We start from the raw sequence: 18,197 nt of genomic DNA on the forward strand, positions 1-18,197 counted from the left end.
AATCATCATTAAGCTCTATGATATGTGACTAAAACTCCATTAAACAAAATACTCTGTGAATTTCAAACAAACCATGTCTCATCCTAATTTCTGCTTGTACATTACAGATTACTTTGCTGTGCAATGCACAAATATGTCTCATCATAAATACAGCAAGTACATTACCATGATGTTGTATGCAAGAATACACTGAGTGTACAAACGATTAAGAACATCTTCCTAATATTGAGTTTCACCCCCTTTAGCCCTCAGAACAGCCTTAATTCATCGGACATGGACTCTACAAGGTGTCGAAAGTGTTCCACACGGATGCTGGCTCATGTTGACTCAAATGCTTCCCACAGTTGTGTCAAGTTGGCTGGATGTCCTTTGGGTGGGGGACCATTTTTGGTACACACAGGAAACTTATGTGTGAAAAACCCAGCAGTTTTACAGGTCTTGACACAATCAAATCGGTGTGCCTGGCACCTACTACCATACACCGTTCAAAGGCACTTAAATATTTTGTCTTGCCAATTCACCCTCTGAATGGCACACATACATAATCCATGTCTCAATAGTCTCAAGGCTTAAAAATCCTTCTTTAACCTGTCTCCTCCCCTTCATCTACACACTGATGAAAGGTATGGAAGGTGACATCAATAAGAGATCATAGCTTTCACCTGGATTCACCTGATCATTCTTTGTCATGGAAGAGCAGGTGTCCCTAATGTTTTGTACGCTCAGTGTATGTCTCATAAGACCAGCAAGTACATTACAGATGACTTTGCTCCGCACATGCTTTTCCATAATACTGTATGCAAGAATATGTGATGTTTGTTTCAACCAACCTAGAAGTACTATTTTTCTCTGTACCAAACTGCTCCTGGTTATAATTTATTGAGTGCCAAAGAGCACAAAGAGAAAAACCAAGGGACCCAAGACACTGTGATGGGCTCAGCAATCCTGTTGCTTGGCAACAACTCTATACTTCAATCATAACTTAGCCTGAGTTATTTCAGGCTCAGTGGCACAGAATATAACAAGCGAGTTTTGATATCATTTTGGAGCTTGAGAGAGAGAGAAAATGTTTCTTGATTTATATTTGCACCTGCTTGTTCAGGGAGAAAGTATTTGAGTAAGTAGTCTGCCGAATAGCCTACCAACCCATTCTAGGACACATGCACTTTTCAAGTTACATTCAGGAATGCAGCTCAAACTGTTCCATTGAAACCATGAATTTTGAACATGAATTCGACTGCCAGTTCAGAGCATGTTCCTGAGATGGTTCAAGAACAATGCCTACTGCATTCCCTCACATTCCCCCTGCATGCTTTACTGGTTGACCTGTCAGTCATTCTCACTGAGGCCTGTTTAAGAGCTCCCCTTCAACCTCCCCAACACCACGGTCGCCAAGGCAACGTCACCCCTCCAGTCTGTACACACATTCCCAAGTTCACAGAGGTGACAGAAAGTAGGACCTGGGAGTGGATCTGTGTTAACTGGCTATTAGCCAGCTGGGGTTTGTGTTTGTCTATGCCTCATCATCACTTGAGAGATGATTTGAATTCCTGTTGTTAAGCAATGTGTTTAACAATGAGGACCAGCACAAACCTCCTGGAATATTTTGAAGTCAATACTGTATGTACGACACATTTCTGCATGTGTAACACTTACCATGAAAACTTAATGCTGAGGAGAAGTTCACCCTGCATTTCGACAGTTATGTTTCCTAGTCACTTGAACTGTGCAGGAATGCCATTGGTCAAATATGATCTCATATCTCAACACACTTTCCATGGGATATTTATTTTCTAAGGCAAATATTACTCCTAAAATACTTGCAAAGCAAACTCACAGATTCCCCTCTTATAACCCAGATGTTGTCCCTCTCATTTTCTCAGTTGGTCTCCAGTCTGAATCTGCATTTGACATCCCTCACATGGTGGATCCCTCGGCCCACAGCTGTAAAAAGGGGCCATTTAGTCAGGCCCTGTTCCATATTTCCCATGGCTACTAGAGTTATATAAAGGTTAGTCTAAGTGCGTGGGCAGGCATTGCTCCTCGTCATCATACTGCTGACTAGTATAAAAGCTAGGGGGACAGTGGGAACAGTGGAGCTGGGGGCCCGGAGCTCTGGGTGGTCCCTGGCAATGTGGATCCCAGTCAACCAGGGGTGGCAGTGATATTGTCAGTCACATCTCTGAGACATACAGTACATGCCAGGTTATTATGACCCCCACGACAATCAACTTTTTGACTTGATTTCTGCCAACTACCAGACAGATCGCTGTGGCTTGTTTAGTCTCACGGGCCCGTGGCCGCCTCTCTGTCATTTATTCAAGCCATGTGATTTTGAAGTGAATAGTAAATCGACTTGAGCCTTCAGTTGGCGTTCTATCGCTCCAGCACGGTGACGTGCTGGATGGTCATAGAGGGCAGTAATGCAAATTGATATTAACATGTCAGAGGTCACACCCTGATGTTTAACTAGTGAAGTATTTAACATTAACACATTTCATTGGTTGACTTTTAGATATAACACCACAGAATAACGTGTCTGTAACCATAGAATCATGTTGTGTATGAGGTCATTCTGTTGTGTGCATATTTCAGCCTGGGCTCCTGGTGGTGGAGGGATCTCTGTGCTCCAGAGGGAAGGCTTCCTTTGTATGGTGTAACAGATCTCACCTCACAGTGGGTCCCTGGGGCTCCAGCTATACCGCACACACAGAGCTCCCTGAGTAACAAGGCGGTACCCTCACACACATAAAGAGTGCTTTGTGCCCCAACTCCTGGAGCTGTCAACCAACACCAGAGTTCTTCCTCACGAAGACTGAACTGAACATGACTGTTCAGAAGCACTCAGCTCGGCTGCCCAGTTGGGGACAGACTGTTCTGCTGTTTATGCCTACACATATACAGTACAGTACATATCCATACTGAATTATACCTGAGCATGTCTCAGTCATAACAGATTACAATGGCATTGAGTGTGATTTATCTGGATGGGTTGAGGTGTATTTTAGGAGACTTGGTAAGAACCTCACACGTCCTCCTCCGCGTCTGACCCTGGATGAGCTCTATTGTAAGTACATATTTTACCAGTGAAATCTACCTGCCCACTCATTCACCAATACAGTCTGAAAGAGAGATGGTGTGAGGGGATAACAGTAGTTAAATTATCTACATCCAGTTCCTGCAATCCTGGCCAATACAATGCCTATCCATTATCCATTACACAGAACAACCAAACGGCAGAAGTAAATGCATTTTGGTGAGTATACATTTTTAAAATTATATTAAGGTGGTCTCTGCCACTGAACCTGTCCTTGGAACCATCCCAACACTCTAGTCCAGCGGGTCAGTTTGTATGCTTTCTATCTCAACCCTGTGCTGACCTTTATTTTCTGCACTAGCCCTGATAAACATTTCCCAATCCATGTTAGCTCTAGGCTCTGTTCTGACACAACCAACCGCTCCTGAATTCCAGGCCTGCTGACTGACCAACCTCAGGCCTTCACAGCCTTTGTTCTGGACTTCAGAGGGGGAATACCTCAAAATCAAAAGCAGCACATTTCCTGTTCAACAATGATTCTGTTCGCTACTTTAAAAGCAAAGTCAGGCAATTCAATTTTGTATGACAAATATAAACCTCTCTACACTCAGAATAGCATTAATTGTGTATGCTGATGGTATTCTCTGTACACTTGACAGAGAATCAAGGCATTGTTGCCATGGTGCCTTTATGGCAGCCGAGGCTGATTGCGCTGCTATTTTCATTGTAATTTGTTTTAAGTGTTTTTTAACATGCATTTTTATTTTGAGTAGCTAATCAGGTATTGATATTTTTTTCCAATAATTTTTTTACCTCAATGTTGAAATCAGACAAAAAATTGCATCAACAAAGTAAAGCTAGCTGATTGTTTCTTTTGAATACCTGCATTGAAGGGTTTCACCTATTATCTCCCGGACGACAACAAAGGACAGGAATGGGGCACATTGGCATTGTTTACTTACGGAAGATTCCTTCATAATTTGAAAAAGATAAAACAAACCCTGAGTGAGGAACTCAAAAAAATGAGCAATTCAACTTGGAATCCTATGGAAAAAGCTCTAACATCGAGGATGGAGAGGTGGTAGGAAACGGCAAGGGCGCAACGTTGGAATTAGAAGTGGAGGGGGACATTTTTTATTTAAAAAATATATACAGTACCAGTCAAAAGTTTGGACACCTACTCATTCAAGGTTTTCCTTTATTTTTTACTATTTTCTACATTGTAGAATAATAATAGACATCAAAACGAGGAAATAACACACATGGAATCGTCTAGTAACCAAAAAAGTGTTAAACAAATAAAAATGTATTTTATATATGAGATTCTTCAAAGTAGCCACCCTTTGTGTAACGGTTTTCTTGGTGTGAAGGAGAGTCGGACCAAAATGCAGCGTGTAGATTGCGATCCATGTTTAATGAACAAACGTAACACGAATCTAAATACAAAACCTACAAAACAATAAACGTAATGAAAACCGAAACAGCCTAATACTGGTGCATATACATACAGAACAAGGAACAAAGACACTAAGGACAATCACCCACAAAACACACAAAGAATATGACAGCCATAGACTTAACTAGAACACCCCACTAAGCTACAATCCCAATACATACACACCACATACAAAAACCCATGTCACACCCTGGCCTGACCAAATAACTGAAGATAAACACAAAATACTTCGACCAGGGCGTGACACTTTGCCTTGATGACAGCTTTGCACACTCTTGGCATTCTCTCAACCAGCTTCATGAGGTAGTCACCTGGAATGCATTTAAATTAACAGGTGTGCCTTGTTAAAAGTTAATTTGTGTAATTTATTTAATGTGTTTGAGACAATCAATTGTGTTGTGACAAGGTAGTGGTGGTATGCAGAAGATCGCCTTATTTGGTCAAATAAGCAAAGAGAAACGACAGTCCAACCTTACTTTAAGACATGAAGGTCAGTCAATGTGGAAAATTAAGACATTTTTACATTTCTTCAAGTGCAGTCGTAAAAACCAAGCGCCCTGATGAAACTGGCTCTCATGAGGACCACCACAGGGAAGGAAGACCCAGAGTTACCTCTGGATAAGGATAAGTTCATTAGAGTTAACTGCACCTCAGATTGCAGCACAAATAAATGCAAACAAAAATAACTCATCTTCTGCACATTATATCACCCCAGTGTTTAATTTGCCATACTGTAATAATTCCGGCCACTATGGCCTATTTATTGCCTCACCCCTCTTATCCTACCTCATTTGCACACACTGTATATAGACTTTCTCTAATGTATTATTGACTGTATGCTTGTTTATTCCATGTCTAACTCCGTGTTGTTGTTTGTGTCGCACTGCGTTGCTTTATTTTGGCCAGGTCGCAGTTGTAAAACTTTTCACCTAAATCCAGTGACATGAAGACATGTTTTGTTGATGTTATGTTGAATTCACATTAGTTGACAACTCAACCAAATCTAAACTAAAACTAGACATTGAAATGACATGTGTGTCCAGTGGGTATCTCAATCCCCCCAGTGTGACACTAATCTATCGCCCCCTTAAAACCAAGTCTCTTTTAAGACAGTTTTCTGAGCTGATCACCTCTCTGTGTTCTACCCTCTTCAATGTTGTTATCCAAGTTGGTTTCAACATTCCGTTGACTCAGGAAAATGTTCCAATGCCACTGACATCCTGACTTCCTTGGAGCCAACAACTCCACACAATCGTGGACATACCCTAGACCTCATTATCACTGGAGAAGTCCCTGCCTCAGACCTGGATATACATGAATGAGGTAGGTGTATCTGATGATAGAGATGTGACCATGTCTGTGAGTAATCCTGCACTTCAGCTCCGGCCAAGCACACTATTAAATTCAGAAACATCAAATCCCTTGACACGTCCGTCTTCCAGGAGTCTGGTTGCCCTGCCCTACAAGCTGATGTCATGAGTCCATCCCTGATGAGATGGTTAACCTATATAATAGCACTCTAAGGAACAACTTAAACAGACTAGCCCCTGAAACAACATGTAAAGTCTTCCATAATCAGTCATCTCCTCCCCCCTACAGACTCTGGCCATCCCACAGCAACTTTGCATATTTGCTGAGTTCTTCAAGGCTAAAATCAACACCATCCAAAAGAACATTGTATCCTCCAACCCTAATCTCACTCTGGCTCCTACCCTACCTCCCATATCGGGGTGGCAGGGTAGCCTAGTGATTAGAGAGTTGGACTAGTATCCGAAAGGTTGCATATACAAATCCCAGAGCTGACAAGGTACAAATCTGTCATTCTGCCCCTGAACAGGCAGCTAACCCACTGTTCCTAGGCCTTCATTGAAAATAAGAATTTGTTCTTAACTGACTTGCCTAGTTAAATAAAGGTACAATTAAAATAAAATCTGGTCATCCTCTTAATGACTTTGCCACCCTTTGCCTTGATGACAGCTTTGCACACTCTTGGCATTCTCTCAACCAGCTTCACCTGCAATGCTTTTCCAACTGTCTTGAAGGAGTTCCCACATATGCTGAGCACTTGTTGGCTGCTTTTCATTCATTATGTGGTCCAACTCATCCCAAACCATCTCAATTTGGTTGAGCTTGGGTGATTGTGGAGGCCAGGTCATCTGATGCAGCACTCCATCACTCTCCTTCTTGGTCAAATAGCCCTCACACAGCCTGGAGGTGTGTTGGGTCATTGTCCTGTTGAAAAATAAATGATAGTCCAACTAAGCGCAAACCAGATGGGATGGTGTATCACTGCAGAATGCTGTGGGAGCCATGCTGGATAAGTGTGTCTTGAATTCTAAATAAATCACTGACAGTGTCACCAGCAAAGCATCCCCACACCATCACACCTCCTTCTTCCATGCTTCACGGTGGGAACCACACATGCGGAGATGTCTCACAAAGACACGCCGGTTGGAACCAAAAATCTCAAATTTGGACTCATCAGGCCAAAGGACAGATTTCCACTTGACTAATGTCCATTGTACATATGTCCTGGCCCAAGCAAGTCTTTTATTCTTATTGGTGTCCTTTAGTAGTAGTTTCTTTGCAGCAATTCGAACATGAAGGCCTGATTCACTCAGTCTCAAAAGCATAATGAAGGAAAGAAATTCCACAAATAATATTTTAACAAGGTACACCTGTTAATTGAAATGCATTTCAGGTGACTACCTCATGAAACTGTTTGAGAGAATGCCAAGAGTGTGCAAAGCTGTTATCAAGGCAAAGGGTGGCTACCTGGAAGAATCTAAAATCTAAAATAATTTTGGATTTGTTCAACACTTTTTGGTTACTACATGATTCCATGTGTGTTATTTACTAGTTTTGATGTCTTCACTATTATTCTGCAATGTAGAAAATAGTACAAATAAAGAAAAACCCTTGAATGAATAGTGGTGTCCAAACTTTTGACTGGTACAGTATGTGCTGCTTTCAACACTGTAGATCATACCATTCTACTGCAGCGCCTCAGAAAGCCTTCTGCGGGACTGCCCTAAACTGGTTCACCTCCTACTTCTCTAACCACAAGCAGTACTTCCCCCTTGGTAAGGAAAGATCAGAGGAGTCCACCATAACCTGCGGTGTCCAACAAGGGTCGGTGCTAGGACCCATTCTCTTCCTGCTCTCACTTGGCCAGATCTTCACACATGTTTACATTAAAACACTGACACAACATCTGCTCTGTCAACCTTGTCCAACTGTCTGGAAGAGGTTAAATACTGGATGCAGAATAACTTCCTCCAACTCAACAGCAGTATGACAGAGGTAATGCTGATAGGCACCCCACAGCAGATCACCAACTCCTGCAGCATCTTGCCTGCCGTAGATGGCCACATCATTCGCCTCTCCTCAGTCATCATCAACCTGGGTGTGAAATTCGACCTTGCTCTCTCCTTCAGTGCCCACATTAGTCCACCTAAGACCCTTTCTCACCACTTCTGATGCAGAAAAGCTTTTCCATGCATTTGTTTTCTCCAGAATTGATTATGGGAATGCAGTATTTGGGGGCCTGCCTTTACACTCAATTCATACATTACAGCTCATTCTAAACAGTGCTGAATGGCTTCTGACACAAACAAAAAGTCTGCCCACATCACCCCATCCTTGCTGACCTCCATTGGCTGCCTGTCCCTAAAATAATTGACTTTAAAATGAAATTATCCTCCTGTTCTACAAAGCCCCTAAATGGGGTATGTACTCTCCCCCTATGAACCTCCATGCACCCTATGGTCAGGGCAAGCCAAAATGCTTCATGCGCCCAGGACCCGGCTCCGGACAATGGAAGACCGTGCCTTTTCCTCCCACGCACCATGCCTTTGGAACTCCCTTCCTGACAATCTCAGGGCTGATCAGACTTCTGGGGCTTTTAAAGAAGGGCTTAAGACACATTTTCATTGGCTGGCCTACCCTTCTTCCTAGACTTTGATTGTTGCTTTTATGATTTGGCTATATACAGTGCATTGGGAAAGAAATTCCACATTTTGTTACGTTACAGCTTTATTCTAAAATGTATTAAATAGTTTATTTCCCTCATCAATCTACACACAATAACCCATCCTTACGGTGAAGCAGGGTAGTGGCAGCATCATGTTGTGGGGATATTTTTCAGCGTCAGGGACTGGGAGACCAGTCAGGATTAACAGAGCAAAGTACAGAGAGATCCTTGATGGAAACCTGCTCCAGAGCACTCAGGACCTCAGACTAAGGTGATGTTCACCTTCCAACAAGAAAACGATCTTAAGCACACAGCCAAGACAACGTAAGAGTGGCTTCGGGACAAGTCTCTGAATGTCCTTGGGTGGCCCAGCCAGAGCCTGAACCCGATCGAACATCTCTGGAGAGACCTGAAAATAGCTGTGCAGAAACGCTCCCCATACAACCTGACAGAGCTTGAGAGGAGCTGCAGAGAAGAATGGGAGAAACTATAGCGTCATACCCAAGAAGACTCAAGGCTGTAATCGCTGCCAAAGGTGCTTCAACAAAGTACTGAGTAAAGGGTCTGAATACTTATGTAAATGTCATATTTCAGTTTTTGTATGTTTTTTGACAATATTTCTAAAAAACTGTTTTTGCTTTGACATTATGGGGTATTGTGTGTAGATTGATGAGGAAAATAAACAATTTAATAAATTTTAGAATAAAGCTGTAAAGTAACAAAATGTGGAAAAGGTCAAGGGGCCTGAATAATAATAAATAATAATAATAATACTTTCCGAATGCACTGTACAGTGAGCTCTAAAAGTATTGGGACAGTGAAAAGTTTTTGTTTTGGCTCTGTGCTCTGTACTCTGTAATCTGTACTCCAGCACTTTGGGTTTGAAATTATAGTAATAATAATCCTGTATTACATTTGAAAAGCACTTTTCATTACAGAAGAAAAATCTCAAAGTACATAAAATAAAAGATAAAATAGAAATCTAAAATCTGGTGAACCGTTTAGAAATTACAGCACTTTTTGTACATAGTCCCCCCATTTTAGGGGACCATATTCCTAGAACAAAATGACTACATCAGGTTTGCGACTCTAAAAACTTGTTTGCTGTTTGCTTTGGTTGTGTTTCAGATTATTTTGTGCCCAATAGAAATTAATGGTAAATAATGTATTGTGTCATTTTGGAGTCACTTTTATTGTAAATAAGAATAGAATATGTTTCTAAACACTATTACATTAATGCGGATGCTACCATAATTACAGATAGTCCTGAATGAATCTGAATAATTATGAGTGAAGAAAGTTGAAGACACACAAATATCATACCACCAAGACATGCTAACCTCCCCCCATTACAATAACAGGGAGGTTAGCATTTTTGGAGGATGATATTTATGCCTCTGTAACTTTCATTTCATCATTATTCACGATTATCTGTAATCATGGTAGAATCCACATCAACATAGAAGTGTTTGGAAACATATTCTATTCTTATTTACAGTAAAAGTGACTCCAAAATGACAATACATTATTTACCATTCATTTCTATTGGGCACAAAATAATCTGAAACACAACCAAAACAAACAGCAAATGAATCCAACAAATTTGTTGTCACAAGGTTGATGTAGTCAATGTGTGCTAGGAATATGGGACCAAATACTAAACTTTTGACTTCTTCAATACACATACTGTATAAGTGAATTTGTCCCAATACATTTGGTCCCATTAAAATAGGGGGACTATGTACAAAAGGACTGTAATTTCTAAACGGTTCACCAGATATGGATGACAATACCTTTAAATTAAAGCTGACAGTCTGCACTTTAACCTCATAGGCACTGTATTATTTATATTTATTTTATGCACTTTGAGACTTTTCATCTATAATGAAAAGTTCTTTACATATATAAAAGTAATATTACTTTTCTATAAACATCCAATCATGAGCATGACATGACCTAAATGAAGGAATACAAATCATCTCAGAGAATCTCATGCTGCAATCACAGCAAATAGTGAATACATTTATTTTTATTTTAAAGTATCTGATTATGTGATTATTTCTGACCTAATGTGATGCCAAAATATCAATGATAAATTGTCAAGTGGGATGACACACACTTAACAACCTCAGAGACTGTCACAAAGAAAAATATATCAACCACCACTTCTTTGCAAACCAAATCTCCATAGGCCCAATGTGTGACTGTGTGGTATTTGTAGTGTACTTGAGGTGGCTCCTCCAGGCTTGTGGTTATTGTGAGGTATTATATATATATATATGCCATTTAGCAGACGCTTTTATCCAAAGTGACTTACAGTCATGTGTGCATACATTCTACGTATGGGTGGTCCCGGGAATCGAACCCACTACCCTGGCGTTACAAGTGCCATGCTCTACCAACTGAGCTCCAGAAGGACCATATTATAGGACCGTATTATAGAGTTGGGGGATTAATTTAAGAGCAGAATTCCAGTAACCATCCTACTTTATGCTCCAATTGGCACAAATGTAGTCCAACAGGACGTTCATTTAAGAGGAGCATTACAGTAACCATCCTACTTTATGCTCCAATTGGCACAAATGTAGTCCAACAGGACGTTCATTTAAGAGCATTACAGTAACCATCCTACTTTATGCTCCAATTGGCACAAATGTAGCCCAACAGGACGTTCATTTAAGAGGAGCATTACAGTAACCATCCTACTTTATGCTCCAATTGGCACAAATGTAGCCCAACAGGACGTTCATTTAAGAGGAGCATTACAGTAACCATCCTACTTTATGCTCCAATTGGCACAAATGTAGCCCAACAGGACGTTCATTTAAGAGGAGCATTACAGTAACCATCCTACTTTATGCTCCAATTGGCACAAATGTAGTCCAACAGGACGTTCATTTAAGAGGAGCATTACAGTAACCATCCTACTTTATGCTCCAATTGGCACAAATGTAGCCCAACAGGACGTTCATTTAAGAGGAGCATTACAGTAACCATCCTACTTTATGCTCCAATTGGCACAAATGTAGCCCAACAGGACGTTCATTTAAGAGGAGCATTACAGTAACCATCCTACTTTATGCTCCAATTGGCACAAATGTAGTCCAACAGGACGTTCATTTAAGAGGAGCATTACAGTAACCATCCTACTTTATGCTCCAATTGGCACAAATGTAGTCCAACAGGACGTTCATTTAAAAGGAGCATTACAGTAACCATCCTACTTTATGCTCCATTGGCACAAATGTAGCCCAACAGGACGTTCATTTAAGAGGAGCATTACAGTAACCATCCTACTTTATGCTCCAATTGGCACAAATGTAGTCCAACAACATTTAAGAGGAGCATTACAGTAACCATCCTACTTTATTTGGCACAAATGTAGTCCAACAGGACGTTCATTTAAGAGCATTACAGTAACCATCCTACTTTATGCTCCAATTGGCACAAATGTAGCCCAACAGGACGTTCATTTAAGAGGAGCATTACAGTAACCATCCTACTTTATGCTCCAATTGGCACAAATGTAGCCCAACAGGACGTTCATTTAAGAGGAGCATTACAGTAACCATCCTACTTTATGCTCCAATTGGCACAAATGTAGCCCAACAGGACGTTCATTTAAGAGGAGCATTACAGTAACCATCCTACTTTATGCTCCAATTGGCACAAATGTAGTCCAACAGGACGTTCATTTAAGAGGAGCATTACAGTAACCATCCTACTTTATGCTCCAATTGGCACAAATGTAGCCCAACAGGACGTTCATTTAAGAGGAGCATTACAGTAACCATCCTACTTTATGCTCCAATTGGCACAAATGTAGCCCAACAGGACGTTCATTTAAGAGGAGCATTACAGTAACCATCCTACTTTATGCTCCAATTGGCACAAATGTAGTCCAACAGGACGTTCATTTAAGAGGAGCATTACAGTAACCATCCTACTTTATGCTCCAATTGGCACAAATGTAGTCCAACAGGACGTTCATTTAAAAGGAGCATTACAGTAACCATCCTACTTTATGCTCCAATTGGCACAAATGTAGCCCAACAGGACGTTCATTTAAGAGGAGCATTACAGTAACCATCCTACTTTATGCTCCAATTGGCACAAATGTAGTCCAACAGGACGTTCATTTAAGAGGAGCATTACAGTAACCATCCTACTTTATGCTCCAATTGGCACAAATGTAGTCCAACAGGACGTTCATTTAAGAATCCGTCTTAAATCCTCTCACTTGTTCAATAGGAAACCGCCGGGGTGCCATCTTTTTGTTCATCTAGACAGTTTGCTAATTTGATTCAGTTTATAATCCCTGTAGTGTTATTTAAACCTGATTATAGACAGAAAACAAAGGGTAAATGTGCAGAAACAGACCCGGAGCAGATTGTCTGTGTGTGTGTTTGATGCTTCTACCTCGTTTTGTGATTCAGAACTTGTTGAGTGAATTGATGGTCAACCCCAACTCATCATAACTAAAATGTAGTAACCAGAACAAGTCCAGTCGTGAGGGTCTGGGGCTGTAAGTACCAAGCGTCTCAGAATGGGAGTGCTGATTTAGGATCAGTTTTGCCTTATAGATCACAATGGGCAAAAGGGAAAACGATGTAAGCAATCGCAGTCTGAGATGCTTGATACATATGGCCTCTGATTCCAGTAAAGTGCAGATGGACTGTTTACTTCCAGAGCCAACAACACCCCAGAGACTACCCTATCAGTGATGACTGTCAGGACCAGAGCTATCATACTGTACATACCACGGTGGGGGCTGCTCTCTGCTCTGCTCTCTGAGGGATCCTCCATCACACGACTTGCTGGAGAGACTTGCGTGCGGGGATGTAATTACACACCACAATTACAGTAGCTCTGATCTGACGATGATATCTTTCTAGAACAAACATCTGAGTACACAGAGGTAACTGGAAGGCATGAACAACAGCATGGGACTTTCATCCAGAGCTGAGATTTTTCATCTTTGTAAGCATTCATCTTCTCCACAGGGAGACAAGGCAAGGCCATGGGAAAGCCAGTTGTCCATATCACTATCAAGTTCAGGCTAAATCATTCCCATATCATTCCCAAGTTTACCACATTTCGTTGTTGATGTATGTCCAATGGCAGCACTACATTACAGCATGCAATAAAATGGTAATAACATGGTAATAGTATGGTAACAAGGTATTTGTGTTGTAGTTCAACAAAGTGCCATCATTTGGATAGAAATGATCATGACTTCACATACAACAAAAAAATACATCATCATTTGGTTTAAGTTAGCTACAAAACCACTTTATTTAAAAAGCAGATTATATAATCTACAGTTAAATGATACGTCCCGATTTTTAATACATTAAATAACTTTAGACTTTTTCATGTTTAGATAAATAAATCTAGTTTCCTTTTTTATGAACCATCTAGGTAATCAAACACTTATACAAAAGCGATACAAAAGTGATGTGACAGAGGTGTCATATGTGCTTATTGAAAACTACTGATAGGAGAGAGAAGTCTTCACTTTCAGAGTGATTTATGACAGAGGATGAAAGGAAAACTAGCCTCTTTATGCACAGGTCTGGGGAAACTAGCTGTGTGCTATGCAATAGAAATGGAACTGAAGTAGTATTTTTTAAAAGAGGTGTATTAAGACATCGTTAAAAGGGATCAACTCTTGTCAAGTTTAAACATTTTCTGCTTTAATGAAAAATGATTTGAGATTGATATGAGTGGGTCTTATTGTACTATTCAAACTACAGTTCAGAAAATGCCATTGCCTCATTCTTCAAGTATATTACACATTCCTTGACTAGGAGTCTCGTCATACTATGCTGAGATTCAGTTTATCTACCATCAAAGGGAATTTCCCAGCAAAAAACATGTACTCCAGGGATACTAGCCTTTTCACTTCTGTAAATGTACAACTGGGAGCAGAGCAAAAATTAAACAACAGTTTGCCAAACATACACTAATAATTACATTCCAAAGAATCTCATCGAGGGATACATCAGAAAGCACATGATGCCTGTGTGGGCCACTCCTCTCCGTAATCTCTACGTCAGCCTCCTTGTCTGTTAGATTCAGTAGTATGAGAGGACAGTTCCTCTGACTAGGCTACTGTGAGCAGGTACTGGGTAGGCCTGAGTCAGAGCCTTAAACCATCCTTTCTGTTGGGGAGAGATTGAGAGAGCATGGGTCGTTTTGTGGAGCTGGATGGCTGTTGTCCTGCTCACTCAACAAGGTACATGCACCATGGCACTGCCACTGGTGCACACGCACGCACGCACGCACGCACGCACGCACGCACGCACGCACTTCTGTACGCACGCACGTATACGCAAACGAACACGCTTCGCTAATACGCACGCACCACGCACTCAATTCATCAGCATGGACTCACGCAAAGTGTTCACGCAGGGATGCTGGTCCATGTCGACGCACGCCGCACGCACGCACGTTGGCTGCATGTCCGCTGGTGGACCATTCTTGATAGACACGTGAAAACCCAGCACCGCACGCAGTCTTTAACACAAACCGGCGCACCGCACGCACACCATAACGCCGCAAAGGCACGCACGCACGCCCATTCACCCTCTGAACGCACGCAAAACACAATCCATGTCTCATTGTCTCAAGGCTTAAAAATCAGGTTGAACCTGTCTTCAACTACACCGCATTGAAGTGGATTTAACAAGTGACATCACCGCACCTCTGGCACTATGCCATGGCACGCACGCACGCACGCACGCACACACACCACACACACACACACACACACACACACACACACACACACACACACACACACACACACACTTCTGTACACACTGAGTATACCAAACATTAAGAACACCTTCCTAATATTGAGTTACACCACGTTTGCACTCAATTCATCAGACATGGACTCTACAAGGTGTCCAAAGTGTTCCGGAGGGATGCTGGTCCATGTCGACTCCAATGCTTCCCACAGTTGTGTCAAGTTGGCTGGATGTCCTTTGGCTGGTGGACCATTCTTGATAGACACGTGAAAAACCCAGCACCGTTACAGTCTTTAACACAAACCGGTGCACCTGACACCTACACCATAACCCGTTCAAAGGCACTTCAATATTTTTGTCTTGCCCATTCACCCTCTGAATGGCACACAAAACACAATCCATGTCTCAATTGTCTCAAGGCTTAAAAATCAGGTTGAACCTGTCTTCAACTACACCGATTGAAGTGGATTTAACAAGTGACATCACCTGGATTCCTCTGGTCAGTCTATGCCATGGAAAGAGCAGTTCTTAATGTTTAGTACACTCAGTGTCTACAGACCAACAGACTAACACACTACACACACACACACACACACACACACACACACACACACACACACACACACACACACACACACACACACACACACACACACACACACACACACACAACACACACAGGACACACACACACAGATGCACACAACCAGCGAGGGAAAACAGGGGATGGATTCCCAGAGGCATGGGTTGGACCAGCAACTCCCACAACCAACCAGACAATCAGATCAACCAGTAGGTATGACACAGTAACGTATGCATGAGGAGGATATGTGGGGACTCTCGATGGTCAGACACTCACTTACTCAGTGCTACCATATGGGTCAAATAACCAGTGTGTGGAACTGTACATGTTAACAGGTCTGTGGATGGCATGACCAACGACAACACAGAGGCCTCTAGGACATGTGTCCTTGAGGAGAAATTAAACAACGGACCAATACCCTTCAGAGGACCGTTAAGACGGCGACAGCTCGTTTGGCCTCCGATTCCATTTGATAATAATAACGCAGCAAGAAAATACACTACACTTCTAGAATCTTATGTGGAAAATGTCTGCAAAATATATAGGCAATCTACGTGCTTCTAACTTTTTATCTTGTTATATAATCGTTGAGACACTGCTTGTGAATCTCTCGAAGGTCACGTCTTCTAAGACTGCTAAGTGGAATGAGTGCAAGCCCAGGCTAGCGCTGTGGCTACTGACAGAGCATTTGGTGCCACAAACATCCGCTATGCCAAGTAGCACTGGCGCAGTCACATGAAGGAATGGTACAGGAGACTGTGTCACAGAGTCACATGAAGGGATGGTACAGGAGACTGTGTCACAGAGTCACATGAAGGGATGGTACAGGAGACTGTGTCACAGAGTCACATGAAGGGATGGTACAGGAGACTGTGTCACAGAGTCACATGAAGGGATGGTACAGGAGGGTGTGTCAGAGTCACATGAAGGGATGGTACAGGAGGGTGTGTCACAGAGTCACATGAAGGGATGGTACAGGAGACTGTGTCACAGAGTCACATGAAGGGATGGTACAGGAGAGTGTGTCACAGAGTCACATGAAGGGATGGTATAGGAGACTGTGTCACATGAAGGGATGGTACAGGAGGGTGTGTCACAGAGTCACATGAAGGGATGGTACAGGAGACTGTGTCACAGAGTCACATGAAGGGATGGTACAGGAGACTGTGTCACAGAGTCACATGAAGGGATGGTACAGGAGACTGTGTCACATGAAGGGATGGTACAGGAGGGTGTGTCACAGAGTCACATGAAGGGATGGTACAGGAGACTGTGTCACAGAGTCACATGAAGGGATGGTACAGGAGACTGTGTCACAGAGTCACATGAAGGGATGGTACAGGAGACTGTGTCACAGAGTCACATGAAGGGATGGTACAGGAGACTGTGTCACAGAGTCACATGAAGGGATGGTACAGGAGACTGTGTCACAGAGTCACATGAAGGGATGGTACAGGAGGGTGTGTCACAGAGTCACATGAAGGGATGGTACAGGAGACTGTGTCACAGAGTCACATGAAGGGATGGTACAGGAGACTGTGTCACAGAGTCACATGAAGGGATGGTACAGGAGACTGTGTCACAGAGTCACATGAAGGGATGGTACAGGAGACTGTGTCACAGAGTCACATGAAGGGATGGTACAGGAGGGTGTGTCACAGAGTCACATGAAGGGATGGTACAGGAGACTGTGTCACAGAGTCACATGAAGGGATGGTACAGGAGACTGTGTCACAGAGTCACATGAAGGGATGGTACAGGAGGGTGTGTCACAGAGTCACATGAAGGAATGGTACAGGAGGGTGTGTCAGAGTCATATGAAGGGATGGTACAGGAGACTGTGTCACAGAGTCACATGAAGGGATGGTACAGGAGGCTGTGTCACAGAGTCACATGAAGGGATGGTACAGGAGACTGTGTCACAGAGTCACATGAAGGGATGGTACAGGAGACTGTGTCACAGAGTCACATGAAGGGATGGTACAGGAGGGTGTGTCAGAGTCACATGAAGGGATGGTACAGGAGACTGTGTCACAGAGTCACATGAAGGGATGGTACAGGAGACTGTGTCACAGAGTCACATGAAGGGATGGTACAGGAGACTGTGTCACAGAGTCACATGAAGGGATGGTACAGGAGGGTGTGTCACAGAGTCACATGAAGGGATGGTACAGGGGACTGTGTCACAGAGTCACATGAAGGGATGGTACAGGAGACTGTGTCACAGAGTCACATGAAGGGATGGTACAGGAGACTGTGTCACAGAGTCACATGAAGGGATGGTACAGGAGGGTGTGTCACAGAGTCACATGAAGGGATGGTATAGGAGACTGTGTCACAGAGTCACATGAAGGGATGGTACAGGAGACTGTGTCACAGAGTCACATGAAGGG

At 42.5% G+C, this 18,197-nt stretch overlaps 1 protein-coding gene across 1 annotated transcript in view; it reads left to right on the forward strand.

Moving 5' to 3' along the window:
• The window catches only part of LOC118381004 (glucose-6-phosphate isomerase-like), a 25,764-nt gene extending 25,693 nt beyond the window's left edge, over positions 1 to 71 (forward strand). Inside the window, exon 18 of the mRNA XM_052508650.1 lies at positions 1 to 71. This exon is cut by the window's left edge and continues 1,092 nt beyond it. The gene's annotated coding sequence lies outside the window, so the exon portion shown is untranslated.
• The last annotated feature ends 18,126 nt before the right edge of the window (positions 72 to 18,197 follow it).

Source organism: Oncorhynchus keta, unplaced genomic scaffold (genome assembly GCF_023373465.1).
Source record: "Oncorhynchus keta strain PuntledgeMale-10-30-2019 unplaced genomic scaffold, Oket_V2 Un_contig_37_pilon_pilon, whole genome shotgun sequence".
Classification (NCBI taxonomy): Eukaryota; Metazoa; Chordata; class Actinopteri; order Salmoniformes; family Salmonidae; genus Oncorhynchus; species Oncorhynchus keta.